General features: G+C 38.6%; 1 protein-coding gene across 11 annotated transcripts in view; it reads right to left on the reverse strand.

Moving 5' to 3' along the window:
• Positions 1–17,815, reverse strand: part of BAZ2B (bromodomain adjacent to zinc finger domain 2B) — a 173,908-nt gene extending 156,093 nt beyond the window's left edge. For 10 of the 11 annotated variants that reach the window (XM_075511375.1, XM_075511368.1, XM_075511374.1 and 7 more), the window contains exon 1: positions 17,706–17,815. The gene's annotated coding sequence lies outside the window, so the exon portion shown is untranslated. Of the gene's footprint in view, positions 1–17,550; positions 17,651–17,705 lie in introns of those variants that run through there. The other variant, XM_075511365.1, reaches the window with a different exon arrangement.
• Between the last annotated feature and the right edge of the window lie 290 nt (positions 17,816–18,105).

The following is an 18,105-nucleotide window of genomic DNA, read 5'->3' on the forward strand; positions in this document are numbered from 1 at the left end:
TAAGCTCCTGAGCAGACTTGTTTAATTTAGCCTAACCAAAATAAGACACTTATTTTGTAAGTAAATAAGATCCAAAAAGTTCCTTTAAAAATATAATTTGATACTGAAGCCACAAACCTCTCTTAAGAAAGCATTAACAAAAAAAACCCAAACCAAACTAAAAGCTTTGTTGCACTAGAGCAAAGTGTATTTCAACACTTTACAATTAATTACCCATCAATCTTTGAAATACCTAGTACTGCTATTTCTCTTATTCTTGTAATGAAAGTTAAACACAGTATATCCATGTACAGAATGGCCAACCTAATAGTTAAGCCTGTTTGTGACAATTAACACACTCAGGCTTCTCTGTTTAAAAATAATGTCATTTGCTATTAGGAGCAATGTCATAGCAAGTGTAATTCCGATATATTCTTATTTTAAAAGCTGCTTTTCAGAGAGCAATTACCCCCAAAAATGCTCTGCTTATTAGTACTATGTCATTCACATTGACAGCACTGACGGGTTACTTGCTGCACTCAAAAAAAAAGACAAGACAAAACAAACAAACAGAGTAACATGTTTACACTAGTTTCTGATGTGTTTTTAATCTCTTCCTTTCACAGGTGATCCAGAAGGAAAACAGGCTCAGAACTGTATGTAGCAGGTGGCCTCTTTTAGCCTTTTTTTATGTACAAGTTAAAACAGGCCTTCTCTAAATCAGACATGAACTCTATGCCTCAGCTACTGTAAGCCCCACAGGACATGAGTAGTTACAACATATTTATTTATTACTCCAGCCAAACACATTAGCTCGAATTTAACTGCAACTTATTTGCAATGTTGTGTGATGTCTTTAGGACAGGACATTTTTCATTTCCATTTAATATAATGCCAACAACATACTCTGAGTTGACACCTACTGTGGTTTGTCTTTTGAGGTTTTTTTGATCATAATTCACAAGAAATCGGTACTTTTCATGTAACAGTTTTGTTGTTTACTACACTGCTATCACAATTTTTTCCCACTGAAAAGAAAGAACTTGTATTGGCCAAGTAACTAACCTATTTATGCACCTCATATGTTTTTACTAGTAGTTTCACATTATTCCCATTCCTAAAATTCTGTTCAACATTGAAGACCTTTTCAGAAAGCTCATAAAAACATATTTAAAATACATCTAAGACATAAAGCTTTATTTAAAAATATCTTCTTGTGCATAAAAAAATCCTCATTTTTTTAAACAAAATTCTAACAACATGCTGCAAAGTCTTGCTCAAAATTATCTTCCTTGTAAAAATTTCACGCCAGCACCTCTGACATGGTTTCAGATGGCTTGGGACTTTAACACTTGTAAGGCAAATTCAGAATTCCAAATTTACAGAAGAACTGGATTTTCTTGTTATTTTTTCTAGTATGTGCTTTAATTTCTACCTCTAATATGTAAATTGTTACATCTTTGCTATAATATGCATTATGCACACTGAAAAAGTTGCATTTTGTAATTCTGTGGTCCAAATATTTAAATGTTTATATATGCTAATACACAGACACAAACACCTACACACTATCCAAAGCTTAAATAAATTTTCTAAAACTGACGAAAGATCAGTTCCAGTCGTCAAAAGAAATATTCAAATATAACAACTATTCAAATGCAAAGCAAACAGTTTATAGTTTCAAAAGTTGTCTTAAACTAAAAAAAAAAAAAAAAAGTAAATTTACAATAGAACAATGTAGTTACTGCTCTAGGAATTAGTAAAATTAGTCTAGGATTAGCAGTTGAGGCCTGTAAGAATCCAGTCCATGGCCCACAAAAAGTTTCAAAAACAAAGGAATTGTTTTAACGGCATGTCACTGGTTTTTAGCATGCTTTATTTGACTAAAATACATATTATTTTGCTCGTAAGACACCTGCACAGTTTGGTCCGAATGGAATTTTACTTGCATCTACCAAACATTTACTAAATCAGTGACTGAAAGGCATTCTTGGAAAGATGCACTATAGTCCAAATTGTTCATTTTTAAGATTTAATGTAAACACACACAATTTAAGACACAACATATTTACGTATCAAATCCTGAAATCACTTGTCAAATCCAAAAATGAAGCAGCTCTTCAACTCTATTGTCTCTAATCTTCTATTGTCACATTCATCTGACTACTCATGGCCTGTTCCTCAAGTCCACAACAAAACCCCCATTCTCAAGTGCTTTTTTTTTTCCCCCAAGTCTGATGAGTCACAAAAAGGTAAAGCAAAAGTTGCCAGAGTAATTTAAGTATTTATTTTATCATCACCTCTAAAACATCTGTTCCCATGGAAAGAGAAGGAGAAACTAAGTCGGACAGTTCAGTTGCTGGCTGCTGGTTCCCCAGCTCTGCTTTTGTTCCCATGGCAACTGATGAGGCATCAGGCAAAACAAATAAAATAAAAAGGATAAACAACAGCTGAGGGTAGAAGTGCTATTGCACACACACAAAAAAAAAAAAACACCAAAAAAACCCCACCACACCTCTGTACTCCAAAATGCTAATAAACATAAATGCCAACAGTAGAGGCCCTGTGCTAAAGTCAAAAACCGGTCTGCGAAAATAACCACAGAAGTATGATCTGAAGCGTCAAACTCTTCGTTTATAAAAGAATCTGCACAGCATGAAAACTCTTCATCATCCAGCAAAATCCTTCTTCCTTCTTCCCCCTTCCTATATAAGAACACACATATATACTGCCATACACATAGTTGTCATTTATTTGCTCATGCATATCTGGCACCATAATAAATGAGATTGTCCCAGGCTTATTTTAGAATAGACATAGCTTCTGTTTTCTCTCTGGCGGTTTTTTTTGTTGTGTTTTGTTTTGTTTTGTTTTTTTTCCTCCTTCCTGAGCAGCTCAGCCCCGAATTGCCACATGCAGCCGAGATTAAGTCCAAAGTATTCTCAGTCAGTACTACCCAGTCATAGTTATACTCGGCCACTGTCTCAAGAGAAAACAGAATGAGGCTGCTGATTGGAAAAAACTTTAATCATGTCTCTGCCAGTAAAATATGGCAAAATATAAGGGATTCCTTTGCTCTGTGCATTGCTCTAACTCTGCCATTTCCTGGGCAGTTTTTCCTTCTGAATGCTTTTCTCCTTTGGTCCTGGAACTTCTGGTTTGTTTTTCCCTCTGCTAAATCTAACAATAGGTTACGTCCTACAACCTACGAGGATCTTATTTTTCTCCCCTGTTTTTCCAGCTAGCTTGAGAGAGGATTACATACACCAATACATACTTAATATAAGCGACACTGCAACATGCAGTTAGTTCAAGGCTGTTTCTTATACATGGAAAATATATACATTAGGACTAAGGACTAGGTATGGAATGTACTATCTTCAACCCTCCCCTTCCAATTTTGACAATATTTGAGATCCATACTATTTTAGAAGTGTATGAGGCTCATCTTATTAGCTATGATGTTAGGAGAATTTATTCAAGAAGCAGAACGAAAATATCCTCTTCCCCAGAATTAATGTCCTAGAGCTGGAGAGAAGGTAAAGAAATACTTAAATGGCAGGGGTGGGGTAAAGACTGAGTTTACAAATATCACAGGTGCTATACCTGGAGACTAAATATACACACACAGGGACAGGGAAGGAAAGGGATATGGGAAAAATCTGTAAGGTTCAAGTTACAGTACATAAAATTATTCTCTATTACATTATGTTAATGAAAGAATGCACATTAACAAACTCAATGCAAAAAGAGCACAGTAAGGAACCAAGAATGAAGGACAGGGTAATCAGTGATGACTGAAAAAAAACCGTGGTGAACAACCACAAACAAGAGATGATTACTTTTCAATCCCTCACATAAAAACATAAGGAAACCTCTATATTCACTTAAATCTTAGAAGAATTTTCATGTATTTGGCATCCTTATTATTCCACGTACACAAGTTATCAAACACACAAAACATCAAATATTAACAAAAACAAAGTTAACAGCAACTAATGCAGAAGAGGTCCAGCTACACAAGTAATAAACATTTTGAGAAAGAAAAAAGGTATATATCCTTCTCTCAGAAATCAGAAGTATGAAGATTTAACAAACCTAACACTGCATGTCAGTCACCATGTTCAGCAGCCACTGATAAACACATCTTCCATTAATATACCTAATCATTCTAAGTACATTATAATTTTGCTCTCCACAGCACCCAAGGATGATTCCACAATTTAACCCAGCATCAAGTTAAAAGCACTACTTCCTGTTTTATGTTAACAAACCACTGGGTTTTGTTTCACTGGGTTTAGTTGCAATATTATATTTCAGTCATATCTGAAATGCCAAAAAATTGTTTTCTATTTACTTTACTATTCCAAGCATGACTTTATAGCACTTGGTCATAGCCCAAGCTGAAGACTTCTATATACTCTCTCTCTCATATGGAAAGTGTTCCAAAACTGATGATTCCTTTCAGTTTCATTTGCTTTTTATTCTACTTGGCAGGATGACCTGAATTAATATAGTACCCTAGACGTTTTCCGTTTTGTCCTTTTTTTCTTTTCGTCCTCTCAGTAATGCGTCAAACTTGCATTGTGACTGCTGCAGATGTTTTTAACAGAACTATGCATTCTCACTCCGATATCGCTACCTGATGGCAGGTAATTAATTTAGAACCCATCACTCTATGTTTAGTTGTCCTGGTTTCAGCTGAGAGAGAGTTAATTTTCTTTATAGTGGCTGGTATGAGGCTATGTTTTGGATTTGTGCTGAAAACAGTGTTGATAATACAGAGATGTTTTAGTTGTTGCTGCACTAGTCAAGGACTTTTCAGCTTCCCATGCTCTGCCAGGTGCACAAGAAGTTGGGAGGGGGCACAGCCAGGATAGTTGATCCAAACTGACCAAAGGGCTATTCCATACAATATGATGTCATGCTCAGTATATAAAGCTGGGGAAGAAGAAGGAAGGGGGGGACACATTCGGAGTGATAGCGTTTGTCTTCCCAAGTAACCATTACGCATGATGGAGCCCTGCTTTCCTGGAGATGGCTGAACACCTGCCTGCCCATGGGAAGTAGTGAATTAATTCCTTGCTTTGCTTGTGTGCACGGCTTTTGCTTTACCTATTAAACTGTCTTTATCTCAACCCACGAGTTTTCTCACTTTTACTCTTCTGATTCTCTCCCCCATCCCACTGCGGGGGGAGTGAGCGAGCGGCTGTGTAGTGCTTAGTTGCTGGCTGGGGCTAAACCACAACATTATTTCATGTTATTCTCCTTGCTTCCCTCTGCTTCACGTGCATTACTTCAAATTAATCAGTGATTAATTTCATGCAGCCACTTAGTTGCCCGAGATTCTTCCAGTTCAATTTGATCTTTGCGTAAGCATGGTGTTTTTTCACCATGGTAAAGCTTTTTTTCATTATAGGGTACAGGCTGAGTTTATATGTTAAGGTCCTTTCAAATCATATCCTATTAAAAAAATATATATATTCTGCATTGTAACCAAGCAATTAAAAAAAATCTGCCATCTCTCATTGTAAAGACAAGCTACGCAGTAACAGAAATCAATATGGGTCTCTTGAATTGGAAGTACGTTGTTTGTAAACACTGTTCAAAAGGTCTTAAACTAGTGTGAGGTCTTAACTTACTTTTAATCTGCATGTGGCTGCTGCCTTTTCTGAATAAAACTTAGTGAGTCAGAATTTCAGTAAACCAAAAATCTATAAAGCATTTGGTGAATTCATTCTGAAAGTGACATTTTCTTACAAAATTGGGTATATACAGGAAGTAATCTGATGCCCCTTTGCCTACGTAATGCAACATTTTAGACTCAGTTTTGCATTTTTCTGTCCATAAACACCAATATGGATGTTCAATAAACAAGTAATACCTTAACTTTTATTATCATACTGCAATGGGATAGGTTACAGCCAATGGGCTCAGGGCTAGACAGACCCAATCATCACACCAACTGCAAAACAAGTAACTGCCTTTTCAAGAAATTGAAGAAACACAAAACAAAAAGCCCATTATGGCCTTTTTTCTTTTTTCAGGGAAACAGTTTAGGTTTGAATAGTTTTGACCTGAAAAATGGGCATTAACTGATTCTGTGAATGTCTTTCCATGGCTAGTAAGACAGGCAAACAACTCACAAGCACAAGTGATTTACTTGTCATCCTACTTTTTTCCTCAAAGTAAACCATCGCAAACTTTAGAATTAAAAAATACAAAAGAAAAAATGTGACAATTAGTCATACCAGCAACTATCCGTTCTTACCAAGCCAGAGAAACCTTTCAGCACAGTACTACACCAGTGTACATCCAAAACGATACATGAATCTTCATTTCTACCCTTGACATTCTGAGATCATAAGTAACATAACTAAATAGCGCAAGTAACTTCTCTAAACCATTCCTTTATCTCTGTTAGGCTGGTAAGAACTATCTACCAATCTGTCTAATGCTATACTTAAATAGGGGTGATCGTGCATCTCCAGGTTGACTAAATCCTAACATAATAAAATGCAGCTGTTGCTTCTAAACATCAAATACTGTATACCTCAAACATTCTTCTGAAACATCTCTGAAAAAACTGTGCGTTTAAGCGTTTGCCACTGCCTTCCACAGTCAGCAGTTCTCGCTAAACAACATATTACAAGTTGCAGTGCTATTTTCATCCACGAATACTGATTTACTATTTCTGGATCACCTTCTCTGTCATGGGTTTCCCCCAAAAGTTAACATATGATTTTTTTCTAAAAAATCTGAAGTTACTATTATAAATAACCAGACTTGAAATTTGACACTCAAACAGCTCTTTAAAATTTAAGCAAACTTTTGCAGAAAACTACAAATTATTTATTGAGTTATGAATCACTCAAATCATATATGGAAACAGACACTTGTAAGCAGCTGATTATACACAGAATCTTATTCTTTAGTTTAACAGAATACAATATAATGAACATGAAGATTTATACACATCACCTAACTATCCTAGCACTCAAATTGCCTACATTATTGCCTCTCCTGCTGGAAGCAACAGCGACAACAAACACTGAAGCATGAACCCTTCCCTCAGTCCAAGTTTTATAAAATTAATAGAATGTAGGCCAGCTCTGTTGAGGTCAACATATGAAGCAAAAAAAAGTAACTCAGCTTTACCTTGAAGTGTGTTCAAGATCCCACTTACCTGCATTTCAAGTGTCTCCTACAACACATAGGACAGATCATTCCATAACATGATTGCTCGTGTATTTATTTTAAGCACTTCACAACATATCAAAACTACAATAATTATATAAATTAAGCATTTAGAGGCAAAGAAATAAAAAAAAGTGATTGTCCTCCCTACATGCCTGTTTTACTATAAAGTCTTTACACTATTAACAGATCTCTCAAAATACAGAATTCATTTCCATGACTGCAAAAAGACTGTAGGCTACATTTAAACACTACTCTGTATAAACCACTTATATCAACACAATAAACTTTGCAATATGCTGTATATCCATAACATCATAATTGTTAACACTGAAAATTTACTGGCATCTGCAAGAGTCAAAAGATTATAAATTTACCTCAATGATAATCAGAAACAGCTTGACACATAGAAAATCTCTCTCAAAAAATCATGAAAGTATTCCAAGCTGCTCTGTATTTTTATCACATACAAATAAAAGGGAAATTATCTAGCATAATCTGTTCCTTTTAGTTTCTAATGCCAGGAGAAAAAGGGCATTTTATAAACTGATGGCACTTACTAGTGCACTTAACATTAGTTTTACGCTAAAATAAGCAAGAGTGAGTTCCTTCCTTCCCTGCATGCCCTTTGACTATTCCTTTGCACGATGACCACACTTCTTCATGCAGTCGTAAAAAACTACTTCAAAACTAACCCTCCGGACAAGGCTCAGCTATGAAATCAATACTTCCCACTCTTGTTCAAAAATATGTTTGTTTCAGTGAAGATGACCTGCTATACATTTAAGCCTTAGGGGGGGATAATAAGGCTTGAAAAGCACTTCTAGAAAAGAAAAAAAGATGACAACTGCAGAAAAACGTAGTGCTAATATCACAGTTAAGTGCCAAACAATAAAGGACCTTCAGGAACAGTTTGTTGACATTTTAGGAATATATTCTTTCCCTAAGCCTTTTTTTCTTTTCTAAAATTTACTTCTCCAGACACTCTTACATGCATTAAGTAGCAAGTAAACTATACAAACCCTTTAATACTATTTTTATTTGGTAGCTGTTGGCAAGTTAAAAAAAAAAAAAAAAAAACACCACACCAAACACAAACCAACCACAAAACAAACTTGCCAAATGGAAGCCCTCTAGTATGCCATCCAACGACTTAGCAGTTTGGGACATACCTGTTTTGTGTTCAAACATCCACCCACTTTGTTTAAACCCTAATCCTCCAAATCTTTCTCCGATACTAAATGAGTGCCCTCTCTACTAAGTTGCCAGAAAGATAAAGAATTGTTGGAATGTATTACTGTGATTTCCCCCACCCCACCCCCCAATAATCTACACCCTTTCATTGTCTTTAATCAAGACTTTGGATCTCAACTTTCTTCCCATTTCTCAGACTTTCTTTGGGACAGTAGCTTTTTAACACAGTCTATACTGACAATATGGTGAAAACAATTCAATCACTGTCTGCTGTTGTCTGTCAATGATTACTAAGTAGACTCAGTGTCTACTCAGTGTTGGGGCGGGGGGGGGGGGGGGGGGGGGGGGGCGGGGGCGGCCAGGAAGAAAAGCATCAATTTACTTCTTTAGAGTCTCACTTAAGGTAGTTTCCCTGAAAGAGCCAAAATAGGACTCTCTATTGTTTCTAATATTAGACTTGGTAAGTAAAAAAAACCAGAGGAATTCTCCTTGCTTCAAAAGCTCTTACAACTGTGCTATAAAGAATTTGTTTCTGGCACTACAGCTGTTGTAGAGGTTGGGTCCCCAAGTGATCTAACTGTTGAGCACTCTTCTCTTCTGCATCACTTTTCTCCTAAACCACACAGTTGTAGTCTCAACTATTATCTCTGATCTAACTCTTTCATCAACATTGAAAAGAAGCAGTGAGGTGCTTAAGGGTAACTCCAAGGATGAAAAATGATCAGAGCTGTAATGGAAAAATACTGGTTTGCATTTCTTACGGTTTAGCCTTTTTAAAATTGCTGTAACTACTTAGAAAAGACCACAGCTGTAGGGAATGATAATATCTTTTATTAAATCAACTGATACAGCTTGAAAAACTAGACTCTTTCAGGCATGTATGCCTGATATTTTTAACTCACTAACTGACTAACGCTGTAAGGATCCTTCCCTTATGGCTTCCCATCTTCCTGGATCCATACATATGAAGTAAGAATTTATTTACATCTTTGCTCAGCAATACTTTCTATCTACATGCCAGGTTATGAAGTAGTAACTTACAACACACTGGATCAAAAGATGTGCAAGAGTGGGCATTTTGGGCTCCCTTTTATTGCCACAGGAACTAAGGATGTTCAGAAAACTGATTATTATAGTCAAAAGTATAATTGTCCTTTTAGAAGTTCCAGTCACTAAGGCAAGCAAAGGTACAGAAAAGTTATCCAACTAAGTGTATAAACCAGGGAAATGCCTCACTTTATTTCTAACCTGGAAAAGCAAAACTGGGGCGGGCAGGAAGAAATCAACTTTACTAACACAGCTTCGAAATACTGGTTAGTGATATATATAAAGTATTATTTTTCACATTATAACGACAGATAAGCTCACCCATGTAAGAGTACGGTCATTTCTAATACATTCACTATTTTTTCCATGTGATACTCGGCAAGACTGTGCTTACTACTATTTTACTATACCATCATTTTGTGTAATATAATCACATTTTATACTTCTGGGTTTTCCTCCAAAAGCACTGGGCCTACAATGCACGAAAACCACAAATTTCATCAACTACAGTTTTAGCAAGGTAACCTTGAGCAAAACTAAGAAAGGTTTCTTATTCAGAACAACAAAAGCTACCAAAGGACTACAAAGGTTGGCTGACGTTACTTTTTTAGGCTGCTTTACATAACAAGATTTTATATTTAAGATGTATGTCACTACTCACCCTTACGCTTTGGTTCTTCAGCTTATCACTTTATTCAGCATTTAGTTAAAGTTAAATATTTAATACTGAGGCTGTTCTATGATGCAAGCACAGCTAAAATGAAAGGCCGCTGTGGCTGCAGTGACCAGATTTCAAATGCAGGTAGATCAATAAAAGAAGCTCAAGCACAGCCTCCATGTGTGAGTAGAATGGTTTATAATAGCTTGCAAATGACTATGTGCTCGCTGTAACCAGCTGTTCTTAAATTATGAATATGCAACCAATTCATGTTAAAGCCAAATCCCAGCACTATTTCTACAGGGAAATCCCAGTAGTTTTTGCTTGTTCTACACGTTAGTTCTGTTAAGGATACGAATAGCAGTAAGCTTCAGAACAAATAGGACCAACCTATCGGCGTTTCATGCACCAAGTCCATTATCACAGCAGGGGTTGTCAATCTCTAGAACTTTCCTAGAACAGCTCAGGCAATATAACAATGATCTCCCAACCAAAAAATAAATTAAAAACCAAAAAAATTAAAAAAAATCTCCACAGCATACACAAAAGCCCCTCTGCCAAGCTAATGCTTTTTTGCTTCAGCCAATCAGATGGTCAGCCCTGACCTGCTTGAAGGCTTGCATCAAGCTTCAAACACTAAAAAACATCAATCATAAAAACAAAGACAGGACATTGAATTATACAGTATTAACCTCCAGGGTTTGCATACAAAGACCTTAGATTTATTTATGTCCTAGCACGTTAAGAGCTTCAGTACACTGTTTTTTACACCAAACTGGCTGCCAATTTGATGAACCTCTCTGCCCTCAGCAGGAGTACAGTGTCTTTGATTAATGAGTGCATGCTTGTGGAAAAGTGTAAGAACAGGAAACGGGGCAAAATCCACACAATTATGTCCCTACGCATCTGATGGACCACTGCAATAATTTTTGTCAAACTGGTTTTCTTTTGTACAAGAACAGACTGAGGGCTGAGGAGAGGGTTTGGGGTTATTTTGCTGATTGTATTTGAATACCACACACCACTGTTCTAAAATAACTATCTGATAAAATGCAATGCATTTCTTATTAAAGACTCTTTCAGCATTAGAAAAACATGAATTCATTAATACAAACTGATTAATAAATAGGGTCACAATCCAAAAAAGTTAGCTACGTATTCAAAGTGAAGGAAAAAATACACCCTAGAAGATTTCAAAGTCTTAGCTTCTCGTCCAACAGTCTAACAACTGAGATTCAAGCTCCAGAACAGCTAGGATGAGTATTTTGTGCCTTAAAATCACCGTATTTAATAAATATTCTAAAGAAAATCTACACTTCCTGTAAAAGAAAAGCTTACACTTCCTGTAATTTGCAAGAAAACACCAGCAGGGATCTCCGTTATTCAAAAATTAAAATTCTTCATTATCCCTTCCAACAATTCCAGAGCAGAAGTAAGTTCTGTGCGAGGCTCCAAAAAGAAGAGAATATTATCTGATGGTCACTGCATTATTTCTAAACCTACCTTCTTTCCCAAGGTTTTATACTGCAAACATTACATGAGACAAGTCTTTATACTCAGCAGTCCCATTGATTTCAACGGGACCATTACTAATGTAAACAGTCCATCAGGTAGACCAATTTTTCAGATGGCGCCTTTACATTTTTAGTAGTTTGAATTTTAAGGTTTTCTGTGATTCCTCCCTCAGGGGCTAGAAAAAAATCCCTGCAATCTCTTTTTGCAAACTACCAAGGCTTAACCCATTCAGCTCTTTACAAAGCCTGACCTACATCAAGTGAAAAGAGAGTCTTATGTCCTTTACACACAGAAAACAAGACATTCAGGAGGCCCTGATGGGTGTGAGTAGGACAGCAATGGGAGAGATTTCACACTAATGGCAACAGGCATCATCCTTCTGAAAGAATGAAACCGACACTGACAAGCCCAGCACATCTTTTTTTAAGTCCGTACTTTCAGAGACTATGTCTGAGAGATCATCTGTCACTAGCTAAGGTTTTAAAGATGTATACATTCTTTGATATTTGTCTTTTCCCACCGACCTGAAAAACATTCACATAAAAAGAGAAGAAACTGGTATTAGGAATTTTGTCAAATGCATAAATTAATTCTGTTAAACTAAGCAGGGAAAAACCCTGTATCCTCCTTTCGTTGATGCTACATCAAAAAACTGAAACAAGCCTAAGACTTCCTCACTCTCTGAGAGTGTTTCTTTCACCTGGTGGTCTCATTAAATGCTAAAACTGCAACAAAATAAATCACAATTTCTCCTCCCTCCCCCCAAAAAAGAAACAAAAATAGAAATGATACTGTAAAATTAGTTAAGTTTTTTTGTTTTATTTCCATTTAAATCTCAAAGGAACTTCTCTATCAGACTTTAAAAAGTATATTGATTTTTTCTTTTTAAGGAATGGCTGAAGACCATGGCATTATATAACCGTAAATCTAGGGCAGTAAAGAGATAAAAGAGTAAGCAAGAACTTAACACAGCTAATATGGGAAACTGTGTGCTAATTGGATTAAATGTTCTATGCGGTTTGTTTTTTAAAATTGTATGATTAAGAAACAAAGTAACAAAAATACTGCATCTTGCTTGGCCCTTCTGCAGAGACTGGATGAAAACATGGTCCCAATTTCTTTTAACAGCTATTTTCACTCAGCTTACCTACTCGAGTAGCATTACTCTCTGCATAATAACAAACCACGCATTTCAGTTTTGAAGGAAACCTCTACCCAGAACACTACAGATTAAAGTCAGTGAAGACAGCTTTTCTTGCCACCTCTACCATCAACTTCGCACGACATTGGTAAAAGACTAAAATCCTTCTGTGCATCACATTCCTTACCTGTGTAACACTGTAACTAATACATTCTCACCTTCATAAAAGTACTAAAAAACATAAATAAAAAAATTAATGTGAACCTACTATTATCCTTATGCAAGTCTTCTGGTGACTCCTTGTTGATTTGTTGGTTGCTTTTTTTTTTCCCTCTTTTTTTTTTTTTTTTAAATAAGCAGGCAAAAATTGGGGGAGTGGGGTGGGGGAGGATCTATTTTCTCGAGTCTCACTAATACGGTATCCTTGTTTCTGTTCCTCATCAGTAAAGAGTAAGCAGGGAAGAACTTCAAGCCCCTACCACTCGCTTACAACAAAGATGCACTTTCATTCTACCATTACACAGAAAGAATACAATAAAAATAGTTTTAAAGTAAAAACGTAGCAGTATAACCAAATATTTTTTTAAAGCGTAACTGTTAGTCGCAAAGAGGACGTTTCATTTCCTTTTTTGATGCAGTGGGGAAGATCATCTGTACCCAAATTTTAAATTCTGCATAATGTTATCTTCACCACAAACTTCCAATTTCTTTAAAATATGTTGACCAACACATACTTACTACATTTTGTCAATATTCAGGATGTTGTAACCTATCCAACAACGGCAAAAACCACTGCTGTCCTTGACACTTGTGTCAGTGTTTCTTCCGACAGCAACTTGCAATCACAAACCAGTTTATAATGTGGTATGACATAATTTACTGAATGTACTGTAGTAAAAATTAACTCAAAAGTTGAACCACACCTGGGAGAAAACTGGTAGACTTTGGGAATCTTCGTTGGGCCACATTATCTAAGTGATGAAAACACCAAGTACCACTCTTCTGTAATCTTCTATTAGAATAAAGTTTGCTGATTTAAAAAAACAAAACAAAACAAAAACACCACACCTATTTGGTGTTATTTAAAGACACCTGTATTAGAGACTGGGGGCAGGGGCGAAATCCCAGTGAAGTAATTTGAACTGTGGGATGCCCCTACTGTGTCAGGGTGTGTGTGCATAGCAAATTGCATTTTTGGTTGTGCTAAGTCTACCTCCCAACAGCCAAGATCTCTTAATCCCAAATATGCCATTATAAGAATCTTATAAAACTAAAAGCAGTCAAGTACTAACGCCTCCTTTCCCTAATTCAGGGAGATGAGACGGAGAGCACAAACTTCCTTTTCTTTGCAACCGTGATATTCCACATCTCGTGGAGGAATAGAAAAGTAGCAACAAAGACATTAACAATTGCAGTTCAAGCTGGGAGTGACTGTTCTGTTTCAATTCAATGACACCACTAATGGCTTCTTAGCAGTTCCATGAAATCAACCAGCTGTCAAGTCGATGCATCAGAAGGAACAGTTATGCACTCCCATAAGAAAAAGCAACACATCAGGATGTTTTGCAAAACATCTGCTCCTTTACACTGCAGTTCTATAATAAACATGCAAACAAAGAAAACGAGAAAAAGGGCAACAGGACCTAAAAAGAAAGACTTCCATTACTTTCTTATTTGCATTTTCAGTGTCTCCCAAAAAGACAAAAAATTCAGTCTTGTAGCACTTTCTTCTTATCATAAGGTCAGTATAAAGATTAAACAAATATACTGCAGTGGTCAACTAATGCTTATTCCCTCCATAATATAAAAATATTGTTAATTTATCTTTTGAGAATGCAAAGCATCTTATTACACATTCATGCAAATCAACTATTTCTCACCAAAAAGTATAAAGCACGTAGTTATCTTTCCCCTAACACTATTCAAACAGTCTTACAATGTTATTGACAACCTACAATAATCTACAAGAACAAATCTTAAAAACAATTACTTTTTGTGGGAACACTGACTTGTAAGGAACCCAGTACAGTGCTATTCAGTTAAAAAAAATTTAGCATGAGAAATACCACTACCACAATTCTAGTTTATTTTCAATATACATTAGCCACAAAATCTTATTTTGTGCCATTCAGAACAGACTTTGGGTCAGTAAAGAAAATGGAATGTTGCCTGATCCTCTGAAGAAACATTTTTTTTACTCTCCAGAGAGTTCTATTTATGAAGGACTTCATCACAACCTGATGTTAATACTCCATTGCTTGCAAGGAAATTGGTACCATCTATGATTAAACAAACATCCTCCACCTGAAGTGAACATAAAATTTCTTGAACATCAAAGAGATTCTTTAACAACTCCTAATGCTTCCTCTATACACACTTCACAAAAATTACCTTGGCTACCATTTTCTTAATATTATGTAGTTTATTGATTTTACAGCATTGTGACAAAAACGCGTATGTAGTTTATTATAGGTATGAGACGTCAAGTATACTATCATTTTCTGAAACTACTTATCCTCTGTTGCTCACCATTTATAATCTGTCAAATCTTCTAGACCTTTGTTGCATGTATAATTTAGAACCATCTGTTGTACATGCTTTCAACTACTTAAACATTTTCATCTACCTAATATTCACGTAGCTAGGAAATACTCAATTCAACCACACTTTGATACATTTAAAAAAAAAAATCCAAACCACAACACCCACCCACACCCCCCCCGAGGTCAGTATCTGACATTTGTTCCAATATAACCTTAGAGACACTTTAGGTACATCATTCAATACTGACTTGGATAGAAAAAAAAGTCTTGATGCTATTCCTACAGCTATTCCTATTACTTTCCATGTTAACTGTTGTCAATGTTTTTTCCCAACCCCGAAGACAAAGAAAATGCAAATTAAATACAGGCAGTTTCACGTTCTCGTTAGTGTGACTGTAAATATGCAGCAAGTAAAACGAGCATAGGAAAAAGAACGGACAAACAGAACTGTACCTACAATAGTTATTCCTTATCAAGTACCCTGTGTCTCACTAAGTCATATCATGTGACCAGAAAAGCTTTTATGAGATTTAAAAAAAACAGTGCAATTGAGAAGTAAATTAACAGAACAGTACCTTTTATTGTTTCCCTTTTCACAACAGCTGACACAGACCTTATAGCCAGAGGTAAAGAGTTTTGTTTTGTTGTTTTTTTTTTTAAATGAGTTTAGCATAGCAACTACGTTTTGCCACCCACATTATATAGTATCTGGAACATAACCCAAACTACATGTAACATTTATATAGGTATTTTCCAAGCGGAACCTTTTAACAATATCGCTTAATAAGCTTGTTGCTTCCAAATATGCCCCCCAAATCTGTCATTTAAAAATGGAGCAACTGTGTATATCCATGTTCCTCATCCCAAGTGGAAACTCTTCATTCCTCAGGGAAGATTCTGTACCGAGTGTTTAATGTAAACTTCATGTCAGATTACTACTTTCTGCAAATAAATGCAAATCTCCAGGTGATTCGTTATTTAACATAAGAACTTTGGAATGTTTTTTTTAAACAACCAAACAGTTAAGCAAGCATTACGTATTAAATACTAAAGGCCAGGACAAACAGACAAACAAAAAAAAAGGCGGGGGGGGGGGGGAGACTAAGACACTTCTCTACCTGTTCTAAAACCAGACACCAGATAAAGAAGCATATTCTTAATGTTGCCTGAACGTGCAGTCTCAACTAGGAACCCTTCTCTTTAAAGTGCGGTTTACAACACTCTAGATCAGGAATTCCGGGGGAAAGCACACGCTCTTGGAAAAATTCCCCTTAAACTTTACATGACGTCACTGTCTGTCCCTGTAACATTTCCTAAACTTTGAGTCTTATCCAAAAGGACTTTCAGGATTTCCACTTATTCCCTCCTAAAAGAGACGGACAGACTTGGGAATAAAAATTTGCCCAAGATGGCGAAAGGCTCGTTGTTTAGAGGGCAGAAAAATGGAGGATATTGTAATATACACAAAGGGATAAATTTCAACAACTCGGCCGACGGCTGCAGCTGCTTGTTTCTCTTTATAAGGAAGCAACCCGCACAAAAGATAAAGGCAGAGGGGCCCGCAGCGAACCGGGTGCGCGGCACGGCGCCCGCTCCCAGCCCGCCCCACGCCCCGCCGCCCTGCTAGCGCACCCCGCGGAGTGAGGTACACCTACGCACCCGCGTTCGGGAGCGCAAAGGTACGCGGAAGCCGGGGGACGCCCGTGAAGAGGCAGAGCGCGCTCCTGCCGACTCCCCGCGTCCCCTTCCCAGCGGCCGCTCTGCGCGGCCCCGCCAAACGCCTCACGCCGCTCCGCGCCCGCGCACTGCCGGCTGGCACGCCTGGGCCGGCCTGACAGCCCCAGCCGGCGGGCCAGCGCCGGACGAGGAGAGCGGGGCAGCTCGGCGGCGGCCAGAGGAGAGCGGGAGTGCAGGCGGCGGACGAGAGGGGCGGGAGGGCCGGCGCGGAGCGCACCGCGGCACACAAAAGAGCCGCCCCGGCGGCCGCCGCCAGCCGCCGCGCCGCCCGAGAGGCTGCGGGAGACCGCCGGCAGAGACGTGACCGGCGTCGCCCGGCCAAGGAACGGGCTTGCAGCCATGAGTAAAGTTTAAAATCGCTTGGGACCCAGGCCGTCCCGTCTCGAGACACCCCTGCCCCGGCCGCTTCCCCAGGACTCACCTCCCCGCGGCCCCTCCGCCTCCCGACCGCAGCCCTGCCCGGGCAGGGCCCCATGGCGGGACCTGCACTGGCGCCCAGAGAGGCGGCCGGCCCACCACAACAAAGAGGCGATACGCACCGGCAGGGAAACGGTCAGCGAGGGAGACGCAGCCTGAACTAGGAAGCCCAAGCACGAGCTCAGCGCGGAAAAACGCTGTAACGTTTTAGGTCTTCATCTTGAAGACAAACTCTCCCCGCTCTCTACGCAGAGCGGGAGGAGCGGCTCTAACTCACCTCCGCAGTTCGGGAGAGCGCTGCCCGCGGCTCAGGTGGCTGAAGGCTGGGGTGTGTGTGCCGGAAAGCCGTCCCTGCCCGGCGCTCTCCACAGTCTAACGCAGCTCCGGGAGGGGGAGGGGGAAGGGGGGGGGGGGGGGGCGCGTGCGGGTGCGTGTGCGCGCGCGCGCGGCGGGCGGGCGAGCGGCGGCCGCTCCGTGCCCCTCGCCGCCGCGGCAGACTGAGCCGATCCCTCCTCGAGGTTTTATTCAGCTTCACCAAACAAAAGTGACGTCAACCAGCCCAGCTCTTCTCTCTCCAACAATGCGAGTTGCTGTTAACAAGACGGGGAAAAGAGAGAATTGTTTATCTCGTTCCAGCCCCGGTAATAAATGACCTCTCGGCTCCCACAAGGAGCAGG

Source organism: Mycteria americana, chromosome 9, assembly GCF_035582795.1.
Source record: "Mycteria americana isolate JAX WOST 10 ecotype Jacksonville Zoo and Gardens chromosome 9, USCA_MyAme_1.0, whole genome shotgun sequence".
Taxonomy (NCBI): Eukaryota; Metazoa; Chordata; class Aves; order Ciconiiformes; family Ciconiidae; genus Mycteria; species Mycteria americana.